The 22,523-nt window shown below is 39.7% G+C and overlaps 1 protein-coding gene across 3 annotated transcripts in view; it reads left to right on the plus strand.

Moving 5' to 3' along the window:
• Nucleotides 1–11,950: 11,950 nt before the first annotated feature.
• Nucleotides 11,951–22,523, plus strand: part of nlgn3a (neuroligin 3a) — a 137,173-nt gene continuing 126,600 nt past the window's right edge. For all 3 annotated transcript variants that reach the window (XM_005921295.2, XM_042228974.1, XM_005921296.2), the window contains exon 1: nucleotides 11,951–12,324. The gene's annotated coding sequence lies outside the window, so the exon portion shown is untranslated. The remainder of the gene's footprint in view (nucleotides 12,325–22,523) is intronic.

Here is a 22,523-nt window from a genome sequence, read left to right on the forward strand (position 1 = left end):
AATTATTGTATCTCTGTGCAGTGAACTTTGTTCCCTGTGAAATGGTTGCTTCAAACATGGGAACTAGATCTGCGAGCACTTCAAAGCGGCTTTGAAGTGCATCGGTACAACGATAAAATGGCATTAAGAGGGGATGTGACCCCATTTGTTGTCAAGTTGGCATTACCATAATATTTATTTGTGATAGATGCCGTGGACAGTTCACTGTGATCAATCTGCTGTTGTCTGTTGCAAATCTGTAGCCAGCTACGTAACCAGGAATTAAAATTAACACCTGATATTCAGAGTCCGGACAAAACTTCATACATCTAAAAAAATAAATTCCGTGATTCCTTCACAAATAGTGAATGTAGGATGAGACGCATCAAGAGACTCATCATAGATGAGTTGCACTCATCAGACATTGATGAGTGAATAATTGCTACATGTTGACAATCTGTCTGTGTTTATAAATTAGACAGTGATGATTTTCAAACCTTTACCTTTACCAGAGTTGGACCACTATTGTCTGGAGACTGCAACCTGTGAAACTGCCTGGTGATGAAAAGTGACAGAGACACAAGTGCTTGGAAATGTCAAAGAATGTAAAAAGATTCAATGTCATCATGAGGGAAAATAATAAATCTATGGTATTTTTTTAATAATATATGCAAAGACTATCAACAGATTTCCATCCAGTTAAAAGACCTGACTATGGATCACTGTGTTTGATTGCACTTTCCACCGTTATCATCAAAACTACAGGCAGACTGGCTTATCAGCAGGCCGATATTATCTGCTGATATTAGCTATTTGTGAGTCAATCAGTATTAGCATTTATAATGGACACAAAACCAATGATCTTTTTCTTAGTCGCAAGGAGGTTATCCTATTTATCCTTTTGTGTGACTAAGCCTTTACCAAGCTGTTGGCCACTCATGTCTTGGAAATCTCCTGGACAGACACAATACCATTCAAAATCATTTAAAATAATCACTCATTTAGCATTTTGATTAGTGTCTGACCAGTACAGAATTATTAAGGCATATATCTGGTGATATAACAATGTGATATTCCAATATATTACCCATTTTTTTAAACAAATTGATTTACTTGCTCTCCCCAACTGTGCTCAGATGAGCTTCTTCTTGTTGTTGTAGCATTCTAAACACATGTGATGCAAAAAGGAGCATAGCAAAGTGCCATCCTAGTGGACAAACTATGCAATGTCAACATTCATAACATTCCTGAAGGGTGTTTTTCTTTTCTTTTTTATGTTACACTGCAGAAAATGATGGGCCAACTCATCTCCCATGCAACATGTTTAGTTTTACACAAACTGCAAAAACAGAGAAAGGGTGTATGCTGCCTCATCATGTACTGATTACACTTCTTCTAGCCAGGTGTCAGCGACTGATGCGTAAGACACCAAGCGCCCTCTGCTGGCGAAACTTATATGAACTTATATTATAGCACAATAGACAACTAATTTTTTCTTTCATCAGCCATTATAAATGCAGATACTGATAGATTGGTACTGACAAATATTTTTGTCATGGCTGTGTGCAGGCAGGCAAGGAGAAAGGAGCCAAAATGCAGGACTCACGGAGGCAAAGGTGAACTCTAAATAAATCGCTTTCTTGCAGGTTGCAGACTGAACAGAAGACTAACTATACTGGAGGACCATAAACTAACACGCATGTAAACAGAACACGCAGAGTAGTAGTAGGGTACGACATGACAGAGAACAAAGGAAAACACAGGGCTTATATGCACAGGGGAGTAATCAGGGAATGGGAAACAGGAGGGAGAGACAGGTCAAAATGACCCAGAACCGTGACAATTTTAAGGTAAACAGATTGCCATGGTCCTGGGTCATGCAAGCCAGTGTTTCTGAGTTTCATGATATTTTGTTATTCATCTGTATTCTAGTTTCTTTTCAGCTTGTCTGGTTACATTCTGTCAGACCTGGCTTGCAGTTATATGTCATAGTTTATCGGGTTCCCCTTATGTCTCATCCCTGTGTTAATTCGCCCTTAGAGGTTAGTGAGTCGTATCTGTTATGTCTCCTGTCTCCATAGTTTACATTGTCTAGCTCATGTCACGTATGGGTCCTATTTAGGGTTCCTGTTTTACTTTGAAGGGATCTTGTGTTCAATGTTCTTTGCTTTACTTTCACTTCCCCTGTGGTATCATTATAATTCATTTGTGTGTGAATGTGTGTGTGAATGGGTGGATGACTGGATGTGTAAAGCGCTTTGGGGTCCTTAGGGACTAGTAAAGCGCTATATAAATACAGGCCATTTACCATTTTATTTACCATTTGTATCAGGTGTTCCCCGGGTGTCTCCACTTCCCCTGATAACCTCATGTGTGTATTTAAGTCCTCTGTCTCCCTTTGTTCATTGTTGCATCGTCTGTGTTCCACCCCTCATGTCAGGATTTAGGACTCTGTGCAGGTCATAGTCATATTGCTTGTTCATGGATGAGTTCATAGTTCCTTTATGTTCCTGCACGAAGCCCCGTTCATAGTCGTCACAGTCCCCTTGTCACTGTCTTCCTAATCTTTATATTTAAGTCTCAGTTTTCTTAGTTTTCATTTTTCCCCAGTTTAGGTTTCAGTTTAGTTTTGCCTCTGTGCTTACTGCCTTGTTTTGTTGAACTGATTATCAGCTGTAATAAAACTCACTTTTTGTTCAAGTTAATTGTGGTCTCCTCGCTTGTGTCTGCTCCTGTGAGGACCCAGGAGCAGACACAGGTGTATTTGCACATATTCCACATCATTTATAGAAATATATTATTCCCATGGTAATAAAATACCAAAAGCCACTGGATCCCAGGAAAAATGGTTCAAAGTTTTTCTTTAATTTCTCACCTATATATACAGGGTGGGCCATTTATATGGATACACCGTAATAAAATGGGAATGGTTGGTGATATTAAAGTCCTGTTTGTGGCACATTAGTATATGTGAGGGGGCAAACTCCTCAAGATGGGTGGTGACCATGGTGGCCATTTAGAAGTCGGCCATCTTGGATACAACTTTTGTTTTTTCAATAGGAAGAGGGCCATGTGACACATCAAACTTATTGGTAATGTCACAAGAAAAACAATGGTGTGCTTGGTTTCAACGTAACTTTATTCTTTCATGAGTTATTTACAAGTTTCTACCACTTATAAAATGTGTTCAATGTGCTGCCCATTGTGTTGGATTGTCAATGCAACCCTCTTCTCCCACTCTTCACACACTGATAGCAACACCGCAGGAGAAATGCCAGCACAGGCATCCAGTATCCGTAGTTTCAGGTGCTGCACATCTCGTATCTTCACACCATAGACAATTGCCTTCAGATGACCCCAAAGATAAAAGTCTAAGGGGGTCAGATCGGGAGACCTTGGGGGCCATTCAACTGGCCCACGACGACCAATCCACTTTCCAGGAAACTGTTCATCTAGGAATGCTCGGACCTGGCACCCATCTTGAGGAGTTTGAACCCTCACATATACTAATGTGCCACAAACAGGACTTTAATATCACCAACCATTCCCATTTTATTACGGTGTATCCATTTAAATGGCCCACCCTGTATTCTGCAGGTTTCTGTCACGTACAAAAGTCCCAGTCACAAGACATATTTTCTCAAGTGCTCCTTTTCTTTGGCACAAGATTAAATTGTTCTTGTATGTGAAAGCACGGGCCTAAGAGTTCTGTCTCTGACAATGTGCCCCACAGAGTCCAAACAGACTGTCTGAACCAGACTTGACTTTCTTCAGGTTTTAACAGTGATCAGACTATTTGTGGTTCTGCCATCAAGGATGTGATATTTGTGGATAAGATGATTCAGTGTGACCTTCTAAAGAAGTACTGGAGTGGGACCAATTTTACCTGCAGACTGCACACTACAAATGACAATCTGTCAACATAACACAGTCACAAAGCACTGTCATTAGGTTGTAATTACTTATTTTATCATTTGAACTGTGTATGAAGCTCTAAATGTGTTTTCATCTCAATGCTTTGATTCACACATAAACCCTCCTTATTTCTGGGGATCCCAAATATAAAACTGTAATTGAGAGAAGTCATTAGTCCCAATCCTTGGAAAAAGCACCTGACCACACAATTGCCTGAGCCACTGCCTTTATCTGTGATCACTTGCAAGTGTAAGCTGCATTATCTTACTCATTATGTAGCCACTTATCAAACATACTAATCATTTCACACAAGACACTGATTTTAATGATTTTTATTACTAGCTTAAGTACATTACAAGCTTCTGGGGAAAATGAATTGAATCCCCAGAAATGCTGAGCCCTACCCTCAATTTTAAACTGATTTATCAAATAGCTTTTTTTCTACTATGTTATTATGCATGAAAATTTTGCCATTTACTAGTCAAACCCAGTATGTCATTATTAACAATTCAGATAAAAGTCAGCAATGTGGAGTGAGGATGGCAATGTACAGGCCACAGGCATCACAGGACCCAGCCACGAGGCAGTTTCAGACAATAAACTCTATTGCTAGGTTAGTAGGTTAAACATAGACTCAATTCCCTTAAGGTCAACACAGTGTGGTTGTTAAGCGATGATATAACAACCCTGCTTCTAGGTCCAAGTGTTGGATGAGGGTACAGTTTTATAGTGCTGTGTCACTAGTTTTTTGTATAGACACAGCCCGAAAAACTACTCAGTTATCATCCAAGGCCTGTTCTCATTGTTCCTGTGTAGCATGTCTGCGCTGGCCACACCCCCAAATTTGCTGGCCCCTATATAAACGTGTGGACGAGAGAGGAAAGCACCCTACATTTGAAACAGCACAATAAAACTGGAAATTCTGTTTTTGGTGTGCCATCCCAATATTTTTAGTGGGCCCCATACAGCCACCCCTATGAAAAAATTCTGGAGGTGCCCCTGTATCACACGCAGCAAGACGCAAAAAAGGGATCCAGAACTGCATTGTTGGTGCAGATGTCCACAAGGTGTGGTCAGCGTCTTTCTAGCTGCTACAGAAGAGCTGCAAGGTGTCTGCTATCCAAAGGTGCAGCTGCAGTATTTTCCAGGCAGAGAAAAAAAGAATGTGAGATAACTTCACTCAGAGATGGAGAAAGATCTGAAAAAAATAAAATAATAAATGAATTAAAAGGTTAGGGGAGGAAGAAGAGATATTATTTTTTAAAGGTAAGGACTGCTCAGTGACATTTGATAAACTGGAAATCTAAAGCTTTTATGTATACTGAAGCATACTCACTTTGTGTTATTCAAAGGTTGCATGATCGCTACAGGGGCTACAGAGCTAGTTTGGGGTTTTTTTGTTTTCTTATTCTCTTTGCTTCTCTGCTCGTGTTCTACATAACAGATGTTCAAGCTGCATACACTGATTAGAATTTGAATTTAACTTGAAATAAATGTTTTATTCCCATGCATTAACATTATTTTATTATTATAAATAATATGACACAGGGTTCAATTTCCCTTGCATAAAAATAGCTGGTAGGAATATTCTCCAACAAGCTGCAGTTCTGTTTACATTTGACACTTTGGTACTTTTTAGGGCCTTGACTTTTTCACTTTTAATTGAGTAAAAAAGTTTAAGCAGTATTTCCTATTCAACAGTAATTTTTTTTTAAACCCAGGAATCTAACTTTTGCCTAAGTGAGCAATGTATCTCTGAAGACTGCGCTCTGATTGCGGATGCGATGGTATCAAATGTCCTGTTGGCTGAGGTTTTATCCATTCCCATCTCTTGTTCCTTCTTTGTCCTCATTATTTTCTTTTATTGGAAACAATTTGACCCTTATTGTGCATCTTCACCACATTTATGTGTTTATATTAGCCTATCCACAGCTCTGTAGTTAGCTACAGAGTAGCAGCAACCAAACCGATCGTTAACTGGAGTTGAAAGAATTCGGAACATGTTTTAACTCTTAGTTGTGCTTTGGAATTGAAGGAATGCTTAGATCTGGAAATGGCTAATTGCATCAGACTTAATAAGTGGATAACACAAGTTCAGCCTTACCCTAATACTGTCTTTGTTGCACAATTAACAATAAAAGGAAGAAAGTTTTAAAAACAGGTAGAGAACTAGAGAAAATCTTTGTATTTTATCATACCAGCAACACCAGCATCAGACATCATATGAGGAATTACAAAAACACTGCAAAAAAAAAAAAAAAGGGATGTAGACAGAAACCTAAAGTAGAGAGCTGGTAGTCCTTTGGCTCCCAGTCTAGAGTCTTCAGTATTCATAAGTCAGCAGACCACAATCATTTTCATGCCTGACCTTGTGTAATGCCAGCTAACCTATACACACCTGTCAAAATACTCAAAACTGCCTTGATGGTAGCTCTAACTAGCATTTTAACACAACACATACGACACACATACAAACATAAAGGATCTTGAAGGAAAGTTCTCAGTGGTAGCCTGTGTTGTCTTCCTAATGTCACAGATCATCAAAACAGCACTGCCTGCAACCGTTCAGTCAAAACGTTAGAAATTCTGCAGGAAGTGCATTCCAGTATAAAATCAGCACTGAGATCGCTTTGCTTTCGATGATAATCCATCAGGGATGTCATAAATGTCAGCTGAACAGCCCTGCTCTTTCTGTAAACATGCTTATAGCAGATCACTGACCAAAGCCGGATGAAGTTATTCTTTAATTTCCTTACTATTGATTGTCTCTCTGTTTCTATTGTCCCCATTTTCCATTACTGTGCAATATGAAGTTTTTTGTTGTTTGTTTTCATGTGATGGTGATTTTTTTAATGCCCACTGGTTTGAATTTTGAACGAGGAGCGGCAATAATAATCTGCTGACAGAAAATTGAAAACACTGTGGTTTTGTCATGTGGATGAACAAAATAAGTGGCTTAGAAGTATAAAAAATATGTTGAACATGTTTTCATGTTTTGCACATCTGTTTTTTCCCCTCCCTTAGTAGATGTCTTCTGCAAAGTTTTTCTATTTCTAGTTCATATCAGTCAGGTTTTCTTGAACTTATCTTGCTTCATTAAGCCCAGCAGTGTAATTCTGAAGCTGTTTAATAGCTATGTATGCTAATCACTTTCAGCAACTCAGGATGGAATGAAATAAGAGAAACTATTAATCTTCTTGAGAAAATGATGTTCCCGCAGACAAAGAACTGAGATGCTAAACTTGGGTTTATAGATGAAAACATTGTCGTACAGTATTCAAACTGCAAAGTTGCTGCAGAAGCAAATACTAAAAGTCTGTAAATAAAAAGGCTTGAAATCATAGCGTTCTTTGCCATGACTTGTATTACATTTAGATATTTCTGTGCAAATAGAGGATAACTTCCACTAATCTGACACAAGCATTTAAGACCGCTGCAGTGATTAAAACAGTCTTTAAAATATATAACAAAAGAACTAGGTCAGTGTAGGAAAACTTGTTGAGTATTGTTGGATATTGGATCCTCTGCATTTCTGTCTTTACCTTTTCTGTTTTATCTTGATTTGCGAGAAAGTGAGGGAGGTGGGCCCCTTTTATGCACATTATCTGTGTGACAAAAAAAAAGAAAAGAAATGAAACTGTCAGTTGTGTGAAAAAAAGAATGCAATAATTTACAAATAGTTACAGTCATCACTAGAATAAAGGGTAACATTTTAGAAAATACATCAAATACTGAGAAATCTAGTGGGTTAAACGATATTGTAAATCTCTTCTCTTTAAAAGCTTTTGGCAAATGTTTGGGAATATATGAAACTAGTCCCTGTAATTGGAAAAAGAACTGTTTTTGGCTGCTCAGCACATTGTGGTATTTTTCTATTTATTATGTATCAAATGTTTACCACCGCAGAGCCACACGGTTATAATTTTCTTGCTGCAATTGACTGGATGAGAGCATACTGTAAGTATTCAGTGCATGTCTTCCAGCATCAATGGTACCTTCACATGTATACAAGTTCCGTAGACACTAATGAATCCATATACCAACAATGATGCAGGCTTCTTTACACTGATGACAAGCCAGATGGTCCCTCTCAAAGCATCCATGATTCCCAAGAATAATTGTAGATATCGAGTGCTCCATCCTACATGAGCTAATGCATGGAGAGGATACAGTATTTCTGGATGTTGTTACTATATGTTATTTTTTTCTTGTATGGCAGTGGTTTAACGTGCATTTGTAGATGCAACAATGCATTCACTCGCCATGGTTTTCAGAAGTGTTTCACAAACCATCTTTCCACGATGTAATTGTGTTTGTGCTGCCTCTACGCCGTATTTAACTTTTGTTTTTTGGCCTTTTACACTGAGTACAGAGATTTCTCTGGACTTTTTCCAATCTTAGGGTGTGCTTCTTAAATTTTTGAACCAATAATCCTTCCACAGGTAGCTCTCTGTGATGATTTTTTGATACCCAGTTGTGTTACTCTATTACTTCCAGTTAATCTAATTAGCTGTATATTCTGTGAGGGGATATTCTACATTTATTCCAGACTTGGTTTATTAGAACAAAGTATCAGTTTCTACATTGACCATATTGCCTTTGCACATTTTAAACAAAATATTGTTTTTAAATAATAATAATAAGGGATTGCATTTATGTAGCGCTTTTTGGGGCCCTCAAAGCACTTTACAATGCCACTATTCATTCACTCTCACATTCACACACTGGTGGAGGCAAGCTACAGTTGTAGCCACAGTTGCCCTGGCGCAGACTGACAGAGGCGAGGCTGCCATATCTTGCCATCGGCCCCTCTGGCCATCACCAGTAGGCGGTAGGTGAAGTGTCTTGCCCAAGGACACAAGAGACTGTCCGAGCCGGGGCTCGAACCGGCAACCTTCCGGTTACAAAATGAACTGCCAACTCCTTGAGCCACGATCGCCCCCGATAGTAATAAATAATTTGCAAATCATTTTGTTTAGGTTTTTGTTTTTTACATTTGGGTTTCAATTCTTTGTTAATATACAGCAGTGGTCATCAGAATTTTGATCTGCTGACTCTCGTCCTGCTCGCCTGTCTCATTTACTTGTCTTTTCCTTGTTGTATTTCCTGCTAGACATATTTTTCTAAAGAAGGGCCCAATCACATTTGACAGACATGAACTCTATTTTTATCTATTTTTATATGTATGTGGGTTTTTCTTTATTTGCTCTACTCCGTGAACTATTTCCCTTTATGTTTTTTGACTAATGTCATCATTTTCAAAACATGTGGTCAAGACAACTAAGGAAAAAAAGAAAAGCTCTGATTTACTTTTAGACAACCCCAGCTGTTTGCATTCCTGTTTTGTCCACAAAGAGCTGTTTTACTTCATTCAGCCGAAGACTAAATGATATTTGAACATAGTCAGTATTGCACTCCCATAAGAAGCTTTTATGTGTACATCTAAAATCCCATCCCACTCACACTCAATTCCACCTGTTTCCCTCTCATGTGGGTGCTGCGTGTATTGTTATTGATGTAGACAGTGCTCTAAAACTTAATATTTTTGAAAACAGTGTTGCAAAAAATGTCAGAAAACAGTCTCGGGACAGTGAATTGTTGATATTCCTGCATTTCTGTAATGTTCACATGACTCACTTCTAAGGCATAAATAGTTTTTCTGAGTGTGCGTTTGATGTAACCCATCCGGTTGCCTCAGGCAACATTCATCTGTTTGCGTGGAGCTGACTTTCTCCTTTGGAAAGAAAAAAAATGTCCTTGTGAATGAATGACTTTACTGTGCCCACCTTTAAAACTTGGAACTGAGCACACGCAAAGTTATCCCTCAACATTAGACAGTAAAGGGTTACAACGCTTTAGAGTACCCTTTGAATTTTTGCTCTTCTTTTTTTCAACTGACTGGTTCATAAAAGTAGCAGTGCGTCATGATTGAGCGTCTTGCTCAAAAACAATATGTCTTGTGGATGCATTGCACTCCGGTTTGTTTGTGTCAGTACCCCCCCCCCCCCCCCCCCCCCCCCTTTTTCCTTTTCTTTCCCTTTTTTTGTATTTTACACTGTGTGAGTGTTGAACATCAGTGGGGGAAAAAGCAGCAGCAGCATCAACCCCTTGCTGTTCTATAATTAAAAGGTCTCTGCTCACAAGAGTCATGTGTATGCTGGTTTCTGTTCCAAACACCAAATTAGATTTCAGTGATTTCCAGCTTTCTCTTAAAATGTACAAGTGACTATTATACCTCTAATTAGACCTGCACTTAGTATTACCTGTTTTATGTGGTACACTTATGTGGAATAGTGTTTCTTTTATTTGCATTTAAACTGTCCTAAAACGCAGTCAACGCTATTTTTTTTAGTGTTTCATAGATAGGTTAATTCTGCCAAATCGTTATAGAGGACTCTTGGTAATGCTGCGGCGAATTTGGAAGGACTGCTTTTTATGGTTCATCTCAGAACTAATGTTTGTATTACTTTTTTGACAACTGAAATAATTACTATTGGCCATATTACAACTTCAGTAAGCTGAGAAGAGGAAACGGGTAACAAAATAAAATGTAAACAGCAGAACACAAGGAAAAAAGAGGAACAACAGATGATACAGTATCGATCTCAGTGAGGTGGCCAATGAGAAGCGATGGGAGATTTTAAAATATCAATAGAGAGAGCAGATGTGTTGAGATAAACTGTTCCATATTATTATATAGCGACTACAGACCCAAAATGACTTAGACTTAAATCATAGAATTGTTTTTCACTGCAGTCTCGCATTAATATTTCAACGGTGCACTATGGTTTCAAGAAAATACAGTAACTGTTTGCAAATACTCGAGAGCTCGTTTCATTAAAATTATATGAAAGTTACTTAAATGTTTTACTCAAAAGCATTCATTTGACAGTTATTGCATTCCTGTCTGTTCCAGAGGAGGAACTCTTTCTTTTGCTCTTTGTCAGAGTTTTCTATCTTTCTCCTAATCAATGTAATCTTATTTTGCACATCTGAAACGCGGACCCAAATTCTCTGCTTTTCCCACACCAACACTGGCCAATTCATCTCCAGTTATATGTACTTCGATGCAGCTAACATAAAGCATATTCTACATAAACTACTCAGGCACTGTTACGGTGATATATAGAGGTGGTAATGTAATGACTTGTAATGAAAACAAAATGTTTGAAACCACAAATTATCTGCTCTGTAATCCTTTTATCGCAAACACTTTTTAAAATCAGCGTTGGAAAGAAAAAAAAAAGATGATTTCCCTTTAATGAGTATTTGTTTGAAAACAATTATATAATGAGTTCTGTAGCTCTGGAGGAGGTATGTCAAGCCTGAGAGAATTAACCTGATGATGTCATAATGGCGTAAAGTATGATTTATAATAGAAAGCTTGCACTGGAAACTGACAGCAGGAATAAATGGGGGCTTTTATGATGCTTAGAGACCAATCAAAAGCTGCCTTAGCCCAATACGGCATCCAGTGTTGGTGGATCTGAAGGATTCCAGGCCTAATCTTTACTCACCTGTGCTGCATTGTGTTATATTATTATCTCACTGACTCGTGTAAAGATGGGAGCTAAATAAATGTCACATAAATCTTAAGAAAAGCTATAATAGCTAGTTCATTTATAAAGTGAGAAATGCTGGAGCCATCTGAAAATATGCTGTGATAATTTAATTATTTCTAACCAGCCAGTTCAGCATTTATAGATCTCACCTCTACTTCATTTATTTTTTTCTTTGACTTCATCCAAGTGCTTGGATGCCTTTAACGTTTTATCCTCTTTATAAATTGCTAATCTGCCATAGAAATACAATCTTCATTTAAAACGAAGTTCTCAGAGGCCTCAGTCATTATTAAATAGGCTACGTGTCTGACTTGCCTTATAGATTTTGTTCTGGTGAGAAACGTTAGTCCGGGGAAAAAGGGTTGTGTTTGATGAGCTGTCAGAGAAGGTAGAGAATAGTTGGAAGGCATAAACCGTCTGCTCCTTTTCATGTATGATGCGTGTGCCCTTGGTTACCTAGTAACTCTCTTCTCCATCTCAAATCGGCGCTCCCGAATATTCATACGGGATAGCGCCGCGCGTCCCCGCGAAGCTCGTGTTGAGCTCAAGAGTCAAGGCAAAAGCAGCAAAACGCACCAGGACTAGGAGGAGACTTCCCGCAGGAAAAAAAGGAAAGAAAGAAAGAAAATTAATCACTAAAATAAAACGTGGGAGAAATCCATTAAAATGACAGCGGAGTGAGGATAATGAGAGTCGTTATCGCTTCACAGGAAGGTCATTCCCGAAAAACATATAAGCGGTGCGCAGACTATACGGATATTTGGAGTACAGAGACTCGACTGCGAGTGAAGACCCCGAAACAGTGAAACATTATCCCGGCTTTTTATTTCCAGAAAGGCATGGGGGGATTTAGATCTCGACAAGGCAGGTGAGTCATTTCATGAGACTTGATGAGCAACTAGAGAAGGGGCAGAAAATCTAAGGCTGTCTGCGTTCTGAGTGACTTGGGGAGATGTGCAGGGGGGAAAGAGGGTATATCAGGATACTTGGATTTATTTTATACGACTTAAGCTTCTATTTTATTTGTGTGCGTGTGTGGAAAAGATTAAGAGTGGGAGCTATTTTGTAACGCAAGATCGACGCAGCGCTGTAACCCGGCACGGAGGCACGTATACTTCCAAAACGCATTCGGATTTTGTGAGTTGGACGGACTACCCGGAGTCTTATTAGACGCAGGGGTTTTGGATGCTGCTAACTGTCTGTATCTTTTCCTCGCACTGCCATATGTAGCGTGTTGCGATACCAGCGCACGGCAAACGTCAATGCAGAAAATAAATGCTTGCGATAGGCGTCCAGAGCACTTGTTACTTGGGCATAAAGACATCTTGTGCGCGTGATGGGCGCAAGCTCTGTGTCATTGTTCATCCTGTAGCAAGGAAAAACCCCGAAAACGCCAAATGAGTTGCGTTTATTGCAAAAACAAGAAATAAAAGGGCGGAAACTGCGAGCTCTGAACTTTAAGGTACATTTAACAAAGAATTGATGGCTTAAATAGATCAGGTTAGAAGCAGATCTAAGGTCCCTTTTTTTTTTTTTTTTTTTTTTAAAATATGATTGGGACCAGTTTGCACCAGGCTACCGACCTCCATCAGGATGAGCAGGATAATCTGCCACGGGGATACATGGGTATCCCCCGATTCCTATTCCCTTTTTTAATAACATTTTCTCCTAATTGGTTTGTGGATGATTAGATGAGTGGCTCAGTATAGAAGCTTCAGTGTGAGCTTAACTGGTTATTAAAGGGCATTTTTCATCTTAGAGTGACAGAGTGTGTGTATATATATATATATATATATATATATAGATAGATAGATATATATATAGGTTATTCTACTTGCTGCTTGACACTTATTCATTCTTTTTAACCTTTTGGCTTAATCACATTAAAAAAGATTTTTAAAGAAGCAGGGAAAAGTTATGTTTTTTCCATCTTTAATACCTATAAAAGCTGCAGAACTGAACATATTGCTTGCAAAGCAAAGAGTTTATTGTGCATAAAACAGTGTAATGATCTTGTAGGCCACACACGTCTACTTTCCCATACAGTCTGAAATTCCTGGACACATGGCTTCAGAAATATACTATAAATAAATAGTCTGGTTGTTATCAGTGGCAGTAAGAATAATTAAGAGAGAGAGAGTTGAATTCCAAAGAGAGAGGAGGAAGTGGAAATGTCAAGCAGGAGTTGTCATGGTGATTAGTTGAATAACCAATGTGTCCCTGAAACCTAAACATTTAGGAAGTGATTCAGCCTGTTATTTGGCATGCAAACCACACTGCTGATAAAAGAAGACCCTAATAGATGATAATCACACAGACATGTAGAATTTCTAGTTTTTGTTGCGTACATATTTTTTCAAACAAAAAAGGGGGGAAAAAAGGCCTTGTGAAATTCTGAGAAGGGCTCCTCGAATTCAGTTTTGATTTGCAGGAGAATGGTGTGTGTCTGTATTGTAAGTGGCGCTTCAATATCATGTGAAGAATTATGCATGCTGGTGCTGGTGCTGCTGTTTGTGAATTCTCTTTCTGACCCTTCAGTGTTTGCATTCCAGTCGAGCAAAGTGCTATTTTTTCAAGCTCCCTGCTGTTTTAATATCCATTCTTCACCCCTTTCTCAGATTTTTTTCTTTTCTTTCTGGGATGTACTTGAGCTGTGTAACAATCGTGGCAGCTTAATTTACGACAAAAACTGAGCTTTCGTGTTTCAGCCGTTGGAGAGTAATTACAGAGAACGGCGCTCTCCCAGTGTGTTCATTTGCTAGACAGATTACACTGGAAGGGGTTGGGCCATCGAGAAGCGGTCAACATGTGATCACTGACAGGCACACATGCTGACACACTCCCGTAGACACACACGTGCACACATATGCGCGTGCACACACACACACACACAAGTGCAGCATTGAGTCCGTTGTTTACCCTGTGAGTCTCAGGGCTGCTCAAGAAAAGCTCCATGAGACTCTCTGTCTACTGCAAAGGTCAGCGAGGCTTCGTGCTGACCTAACGTGAATACACCTGAGTGTGTCTTGGCCTGACTTAACATGGATGAGCCGCTCATTGGTCTCTGGCCCGAGAGTCCTCTTGTTCCTTAGCCTTCAGTTTCTCTTTAAGCATCGCGCTCCTTATTGCTTTCTTGTCCAGACACATGGGCAGAGGTGTGCAAGCACATGTGCTCCTCTGTGTATACACGGCGGTGTGTCGTCGCACATATAAGGAAGGCTGTGGAAGGTTATTTGTGTTTTCTAATATTCTTCATTGCGTTTGACGTGTTGTCTCGAAGCAGGCAGGAGCAGGAGCTGAATAATTTCCCAAATGGATACCTCTGACCTTCTGAAAATATGTCCTATCACTATTTATCCCGCAGCCAAGGAAAGGCCTGTCATTGTTCTAGCGCTGTTCTCACAACGTTGCAACATCGCTCAAACAAAAGGAAGAGGGGAGGTGTGATGTTTGTGAATCTAAAACAGATTAGCTTATTACCACGTTACCAAGCAAGCGAGATAATTGCCTTGGCTTGACTGCTGCTCTTGAAAATCCACAGGTAACAAATGCCTGCCCAAACAGACATAAAGTTTAGAGACTTATTTTACTTCTTGAGACTCATCTAGAGAGCAGATTTAGCTTTTAGGTTATTGCTGCTTAAAATGTAAATGATTCTGAGTCGTGTGAGGTCTTAATGGTCTCTCACAATGGCTGTTTCGCAGAGACCTCTGAGAAAGAGCCCAAATCTTCAAAAACCAAGTAAAAATGTGCCTCATGATGTGTCACCCGAGCCCTTTCCCCCTGCCTTTCGCAGACATGGATGTAAAGTGACTAATGCAGGAGGATCAACTTGTCTCTTCGTGTTTGCTCAGGAGGATGCGCCTTCATCATCATTAAATCACACTCGATATGACTGAATCGCTGCAAAACACCCTGATAGTTTCTCTATTAAACATTAGTCGAAACAAGCGGCGGTGCTCCGTACACTTGTGTCACACTCGTTTCAATAATGAATAAGACGTATTTGTTAAATCAGTAAAAAGATGAAAGAGTGTTTGTTAGACTAACAAAGCGGTTTTGGCCCGAGGCACAAAGATATGCCTCAAGTCTTTTGCACATAACATATTTAACTGAGATATTACATTGTTCATGGCCCAAAAAACATCTCCCCTGACTAACAGGTTTCCCTGCCAAAGACCAATGTCTGCTTAGTAAACAAGATTCTTTTGGACATCGCCATTCTAACTACAAAGCAGATGTCACACAGTATGTCTCCACTTACTGTCTGCCAGAAGTTATCTACTTATTAATTATTTATTAATTAGTCAATTTACTCTCAATAACACACAGACCAAGGACGAAGCCGACTGAGCTATAATCAGGGACAGCCGAACGTGCAGTAGAAGCAGCAGCAGCGGCAGCAGCAGCAGCAAGGAGCTGTTTTTGATTGTATCCCCCTTTTAACTGAGACTTTTTAAAAATGCATCACATGGAGGGAGAGACAGCAGGAGTGGGGTGCGGGAGACCATCATGATATGGAAAAGCAAAGTCGTACTTTAAGCTTACGTAAGCTTATGTAAAGTTCACTTCTTTTCATTCATGTGTAACATGCAAACATAAATGACCTTTTTTTTTTTTTTTTTGCTATGGCATACAAGAATCAATCCACTGAAGCAGTGCGTGTTTCACATTCCACTGACTTTATTTTGCAAATCTGTTGCATTTATTTGTTGACTCTGACTGCGATTTGCATGCTTGCAGCATGTGCGGTACATATAGATTTCTGGACCTTTGACTACTGAGTCATGCACGGCTTTTAAAGACTTGCCAGCTCACTTGAAATGTAAAATATCCATCAGCCATCGTAATATGTAAGGCCGGCCGGAAACGAACAAAGAAGTTAATCGTTCTTTCTGTGTGTCGTGAGCGACAGGGGTGAAACCCTGCCTGTTTGTTTTCGAAAAGTCACCTTAATCCTTATGATTTAAATCGCATTTTATTTTACCTAATCCGCCCTGCAAATACAGAGACAAGTGACAGGGAGTCAACACGTTTTAATCCCAGGGGATGAACGTTACTGTCCAGGTAAAGTTTAAGTGGCAGAGTGTGCCTTTCCTCTGTCAATTCCTCAGCTTCTTATCCAACTAAGCAATCACTAAGCCCCTTTTCTCTCCTCATTTTCTTAACATGGAGTGAGTATTGTGTGGGTCTGGCAGTACACAGAAAGACGGGGCTGTCTAATTCATGGGGTAAATTAGTGGAGATAAGGCCTGAGTCAGTACCTCCAGCCTACCATAGATCCCCCGGGGCAGGCTCTTAAGGAGCTTAGTAAAAGCCTGTCGTATGAAGACATGACATGGAGCTGGCTAAATGGGCTACGTTGGAGTGTCTTCCATCAACCTAATATTCATATATGGGTCACTGTCGTTCGGGCTTAATCCCATTCAATTTATTCACTCTTGGTTATTAATTCAGAGTTTTTAGGAAAATATAGCAATGTGCGCAAGCTAGGTGGGGAAAAAGGTGTATTAGCATTTCTTTAATGTAGTTGTGCACCAGAGTGACAGAACACTTAAGCCCACTCATAAGACCGCGTTGTGTGAGACTATGAGTTTGTGCCACCAAATCAATAATGAATGCTGGGTTGCCCGTAGTAAAAGAACAAGAAAGAGCTCCTCCAGAGTCACTGGGTCACATACACTGGGGAAACAATTAGAGGCTTCTTTGCACTTCACAGTGCTGCAGCTTGTTTTTCTCTCTCTCTCTGTCTCTCTTTTTTTTTCATCTGCACACGTTTCCCGTAATTTTTCTCTAGGGTCCGGCAGCATGTCTGTTCCGCTGTTGAGAAATTACAGACATCGGGTGCAAAGTCTTTTCCAGCCAGAACTACAAAAGGCCATGTCAGGTCCTTGTGATATATGTGGGGGCCATGTGAGGTGGAAAGCATAGTGACGGATAGGACACCAGTCTCGCGGGCGTGCGTTAACCTCATAATGCTGACAGATTACAGATTTAAATATTTTAAATCTCACAGAGCACATGCTCTGGTGATGAAGAGAGTGGAAATGACTGCAGTAATGCAAGAGATTAATAGAGATCCGTCCTCCCTCTCCCCCCACGCACACACTCCAACACGCACAAACTTTCCATCGCAACTGTTCAGCCGTCATAAAATCGCAGATCTCTGCTCTACAAGTTGGTTTTCAATTACAGTTGCTGTATGTTCTTTAGGATAATCTTTCCTTTATTATCTCCCTTCCTTTTGCCTTTCACCTGGACAAAAACACATACATCTGCTACTCTGGAGAACAAATATTGAAGTTTTACTTTTTTGAAATTATATTTGAGATTTAGTGAAATGTTGACATTGAGTTCAGCACCAGTGTCATGCTAATTCATCTCCTGTTAGTCCTTCCTCTCTTAAGACAATGTGGAAATAATGTAAACACATTTATTTGTGTGTGTTCTAGACACCAGACCTTTCACCTGTATTAGGATTTATTTGTATTTGTTTTGTTTTTTTGGATATTTGTTTTTTTGTTGGTTTTTAGTATTTTGGATGGCATGTACATTAGGTTAGCCACAGCTCCGAGTTGTTTGAAGCTGCTGCTGACTGAGGCGCTATCTATTTCACTTTTATTATCCATTTCACTATGCTAGCCACTGAGGAGTCTTGAGGCCAGTAGAATATTATGTGTGGGCTTTTGTTTTGTCCCTGTGCAGTTTGTAGAAATGCAGCAACTGATTTTTATCAAGGAAAACCCCTAAAAGTAAATACTGAACTACATTGTCTTCATTAATATGTTTCAGTAAACATTGAAATTCAAATTTAGCGCTTCTTTAACTTTAGTGTTTTCGCCCTAATCGTTTATTTTACAGACCAGAAGATCAGAGCAGGCTATAAAATTTCACGTGTAAAGTGTGTGTAATTGCAGAATGTAAACTCTTCCTCAGGTTATTAAAACCCCTCAAATCCCCCCAAAACAGTACTGAGCGCGGGTCCTTTGTGTCTTCGGTGGTCTCTGCCTGTGCTTGTGTTCGCATTTCCTCCCCATCAAGCTGACTGGAGACTGAATTGCCTGTAGGTGTGAATGTGAGTAAGTGAGTGGTTGTTTCTGTACTATCTTTTTGATGGAGGGAGTCCACTGTGTTTTGGCCTAGTTGTTGTGCAATGCAGTGTAACAGTTCAGCGAATAAATGAATAAATAACATTTATATGTAAATGAAATATCATATAAATGTAATATATAAGCATAGCTTTGAGTAAAGCCATAAAAATGCACTATAAATGCTATTGTAGTGGTACAAGCACAAGCCATTATATAAAACAGTAAGTAGTAATAAGTAAATCTAATCAGATTCTCTTAATAATGCAGTGTTATGCAGCTTTGGATAATGTTTTGTAAATTTACCTTAACGACATTGTAAACCCTCTGCCTTAATAGGATGCTACCTACTTTGGGACTGGTTTATTTTGGTGCTTACATGTAGACCTGCTCCTCGCTGTCGTCTATTTATATCTCTTGCCAGCTTGGCAATGCTTTCCGATAGCCTTTCCCTTTCAGAGAAATTCCTCTATCAAGCTCAGGGCCCATCTGTGCCCATATTTCTCCCAAAAGGAGCCATCCTCCACAATTATAGCTTTCTTCCAATGATACCATCAACATGCCATCACTCTGTGTAAGAACAGGCTCCAGGAAATTGACTTGATATTAATCTGACAAAATTACCAAGAAAGGAAATTAGACTGGGGAATTTTCTCTGGCATCGATTCTGTTTTCAATACAGGATGCACACTTTTCATGAGTCTTAAAGTTTAAATAACACAACGTTAAGCCATAAAGTAAATGAGCATAAATAAGAAAATCGGTTCTTTGACCTAATATGCTCTCCTTTGATTTGCCGCTGCTCATTACAATGATATGGATCCAGATTTACCTGAGAATCTGGGTCATTACAGAAATAGCCTCGCGACTTACTCCCCTAAGATGGCAGCTGTGATGAATTGGTGGCTGTAGGTCACTATGACAATAGTTTGAGTGAAAAAGTGAGGCTGAGGGGAGGAGCCTCATTTTGATGAGCTTCTTGGTTTGAGGTTTTTAATCTAGAAAAAAAAAGACAAGTTTTGTTTCTGGGGAGTATGGTGATGTGGGCGAGCACATAAGACCAGGGAGGAATCCTCGAGGCGCTCTTCTGAGCCTTTAAGTAGCACAGATTTGAGGGTTTTGCTAAAACGCCCCAAATTATGTGCTCCAAAAGCCCATAATCGCATATTATTTGCAGAAAGCTGTAAATATGTGGGTTGCTGTTTGAACCTTGACTATTAACATACTGTACTTTTCATAAGCTAAAAGTAAATAGAGCCTCATGGGCTTGTTGTCCAGTGCGAACCTGAAGAGTCGCGCTTGCATTTTGTCTTTACGAGTCATTACAGCAGAGGAAGGTAGATTTGGGACAAGAGACTCCAGAGCTGTAGTTTCTCTCGTAGTTCCATTGCCCTGGGCTCACCGTGAATTTCAACCCGGTTTAAGTACAGGTGTTGAATGACATAATAGTGGTGGGCAGTTCAGTCCTGAAGCTGAAGAGTGAAATGATACCGTTGGATAGAAATGGTTCTCTGAGAGTAGCAGGAATGGAGAGGGGATCAGAGAGGATAAGAACAAGGACAGAAGGAAGAGGTGAGATTGAAAAGAAACAAGAGGAAAATAGCTAGGGTGGAGAAAGATAAGCCTGGATAAGCCTTTTGACAAGTGAGCTCTGGGCTGGAGAAAGCCAGTCAAACAAAAATCCACGTTTGTTTTATTCATGCTGCGGACAACTACAGCTTTACTATCTTTTTTTTTTTTTAAAAACAAAACGAAAACCCCACACTAGTACACAAACAAGCAGAATACAAATCCTAGTCAACTGTATCCTGAAGTTTTTCTTCATTCCGTTTTTTTATTTGAAGATTTTTTTTTTGATTGAGGCAGATCTCCATACCATATTATTAAATCATTCAGTGTTTTCTGACACCCCAGAATTTACTGGCATTCTCATCTCATATGCTCTTTAATCACATCCTCTTTGAATCCAAACCTGCTTCACTCAAATTTTTTGCACATTTAAAATTCTACAGAAGCCTTAACTCCAAAGCAAACGATGACAATACGGATTTATTGTTGAAGTTTTTTGGGTTTTTTGGGAGGGCGGGGGGGAGCCTGGCACCCACTAATACGTTAAATATTGCGATGTCCAATAGAGTTAGGGTTAAGGTTAGCTTATGCTAAAGGATAACAATCGGGCAGGGTAACGAGTTTGCATTCTCTGAGCCTCCTCTTGATTTGTATGACCGAGCTGTCTCCTAAGTCTGCTTCTGAAATAAATTATTTAAATGAAGAAGTGTGTGTGTTTTACAGTGCAAAAAGGCATCAGAGCTCTGCAAGAGTACAGATGCATTTCAGTAGGGCTGCCACACTGCTACACATCGCTTTACTTGATTGGATGTTGAAAAAACACCGGAAAGTCATGAGCCATCCTAAACACACACGAACACGCTGCAGCTGGAGACTCCTCGGGGTTGATTCTAATGATACCCATGTGATTTATCCAGCAGATCCAAGATCAGTTTGTATATGTATTTACAAATAAATAATAATAAACTGACCTAATAAGCCATATCTTTGCCTTTGTTTCCCCACTGTGCTTTTTGAAAGAAGAATGAATAAAGGAACCTTATCACAAAGGACGTTGGAAATGTGACATATTTCCTCAGGGATAATTGTGCTTTGTGTCTCCGTGGCCCACTTTTCTTTTATATTGATGCTTAGCTGCACACAAATGACAAACAGCTGCATCACATGTAAAGGTCTTTCAACAACTTGAAAGCAAAATGTTTACTCTTTGCATTTAATTGTTCGACGCAGTGTGAGAGGAATCGTCAAATTGGGTTAAATGAGGATCCTCTGCATCCTCTGCTTTTTAATCTGAAACTTGCACCCCGTACTCGTGCAAAAACAACAAAATGCTGCCGGAGATAAAAAAAGCAACCAAAACAGTAGCGCGCGGATATAGTAGTGAATGGCTTATAGAGGATATTTATGTAATCTGGGGGCACCAGGGCTGACTCAAACCCGACTCAGAGCTGCTGTTGCAGAGAGAGGCCCAAGGACAGTAGCACATTTTCTAAATCCCTGGTAGACACAGAAAGTTAAGACAAGCAGCGCTGCAATAAAACAAAGCCCAACCCATTTATCTGAGCATCCCACACAACCCCTGGCCCAGATTTACAGCCCTGGGCATCGAGTGCTACCAAATCTTCTGGCAGCCACCGCCTCAGATATTGATAGGAAGCGCGAGAATCCCACCAAGGAATTCTGAGCTGGAACTTCCCAAAACATGAGCAGTCCCTTAATGGTCTGGGATCACAGAGCAAAAGAGTATGATATAAAACCTTTTGCACTATAATGACATTGTAAATTGGTATAACTTGTCATTGATTTTTTTTTTCTCCCTTGCTCTGAACCTGTCTAGCAACTATCTATTGCCGTGTGGCATTAAGAGTTTATGGATTGTTTGACAAAGCCAGGTCTTTGATGAGCATTCGTATCCTCCGGAGACGGAAAGCAGATGCTATTCCATTAAGAGCAAAATGCCTTTTGAAAACAAATAAAAACAGGGCCTCTCTCATCATTACATCTAAAGCGCTTAATCCTACACAGAGGAGACTCTCCCCTCTTCTGAAAACCTTTTCTTTGTATCCATCACACGTGGATTTCTTTCTTGGAGCTTGTCTGCATACCAAGTTGGTGATGCTAACCTCTGGATGTAAAGGGCAATCATGCAGCTCTTAGGTTCTGCAAGAGGTGCATCGTTTCTTTTTTTTTTTTTTTAGTTCTAGAAAAGTATAGTATTGAGTTTGAAAGGTGCATTAATTGCAACAACGGGCGCTTTTGTTCCTGCAAAAAGCGTTCCCTTTTTGTGCTGACAATACAAAGAAACTCTGAATAAAAGCTAGAGTAAAAGTTTCCTTATTATTTTTCACACAATTTTTGCAAAACATATATTTAAAAAAAAACAACAACCCCAAAAACAAATCACCTGGCA

Source organism: Haplochromis burtoni, unplaced genomic scaffold (assembly GCF_018398535.1).
Source record: "Haplochromis burtoni strain Fernald_Lab_line unplaced genomic scaffold, NCSU_Asbu1 Contig_10, whole genome shotgun sequence".
NCBI lineage: Eukaryota > Metazoa > Chordata > Actinopteri > Cichliformes > Cichlidae > Haplochromis > Haplochromis burtoni.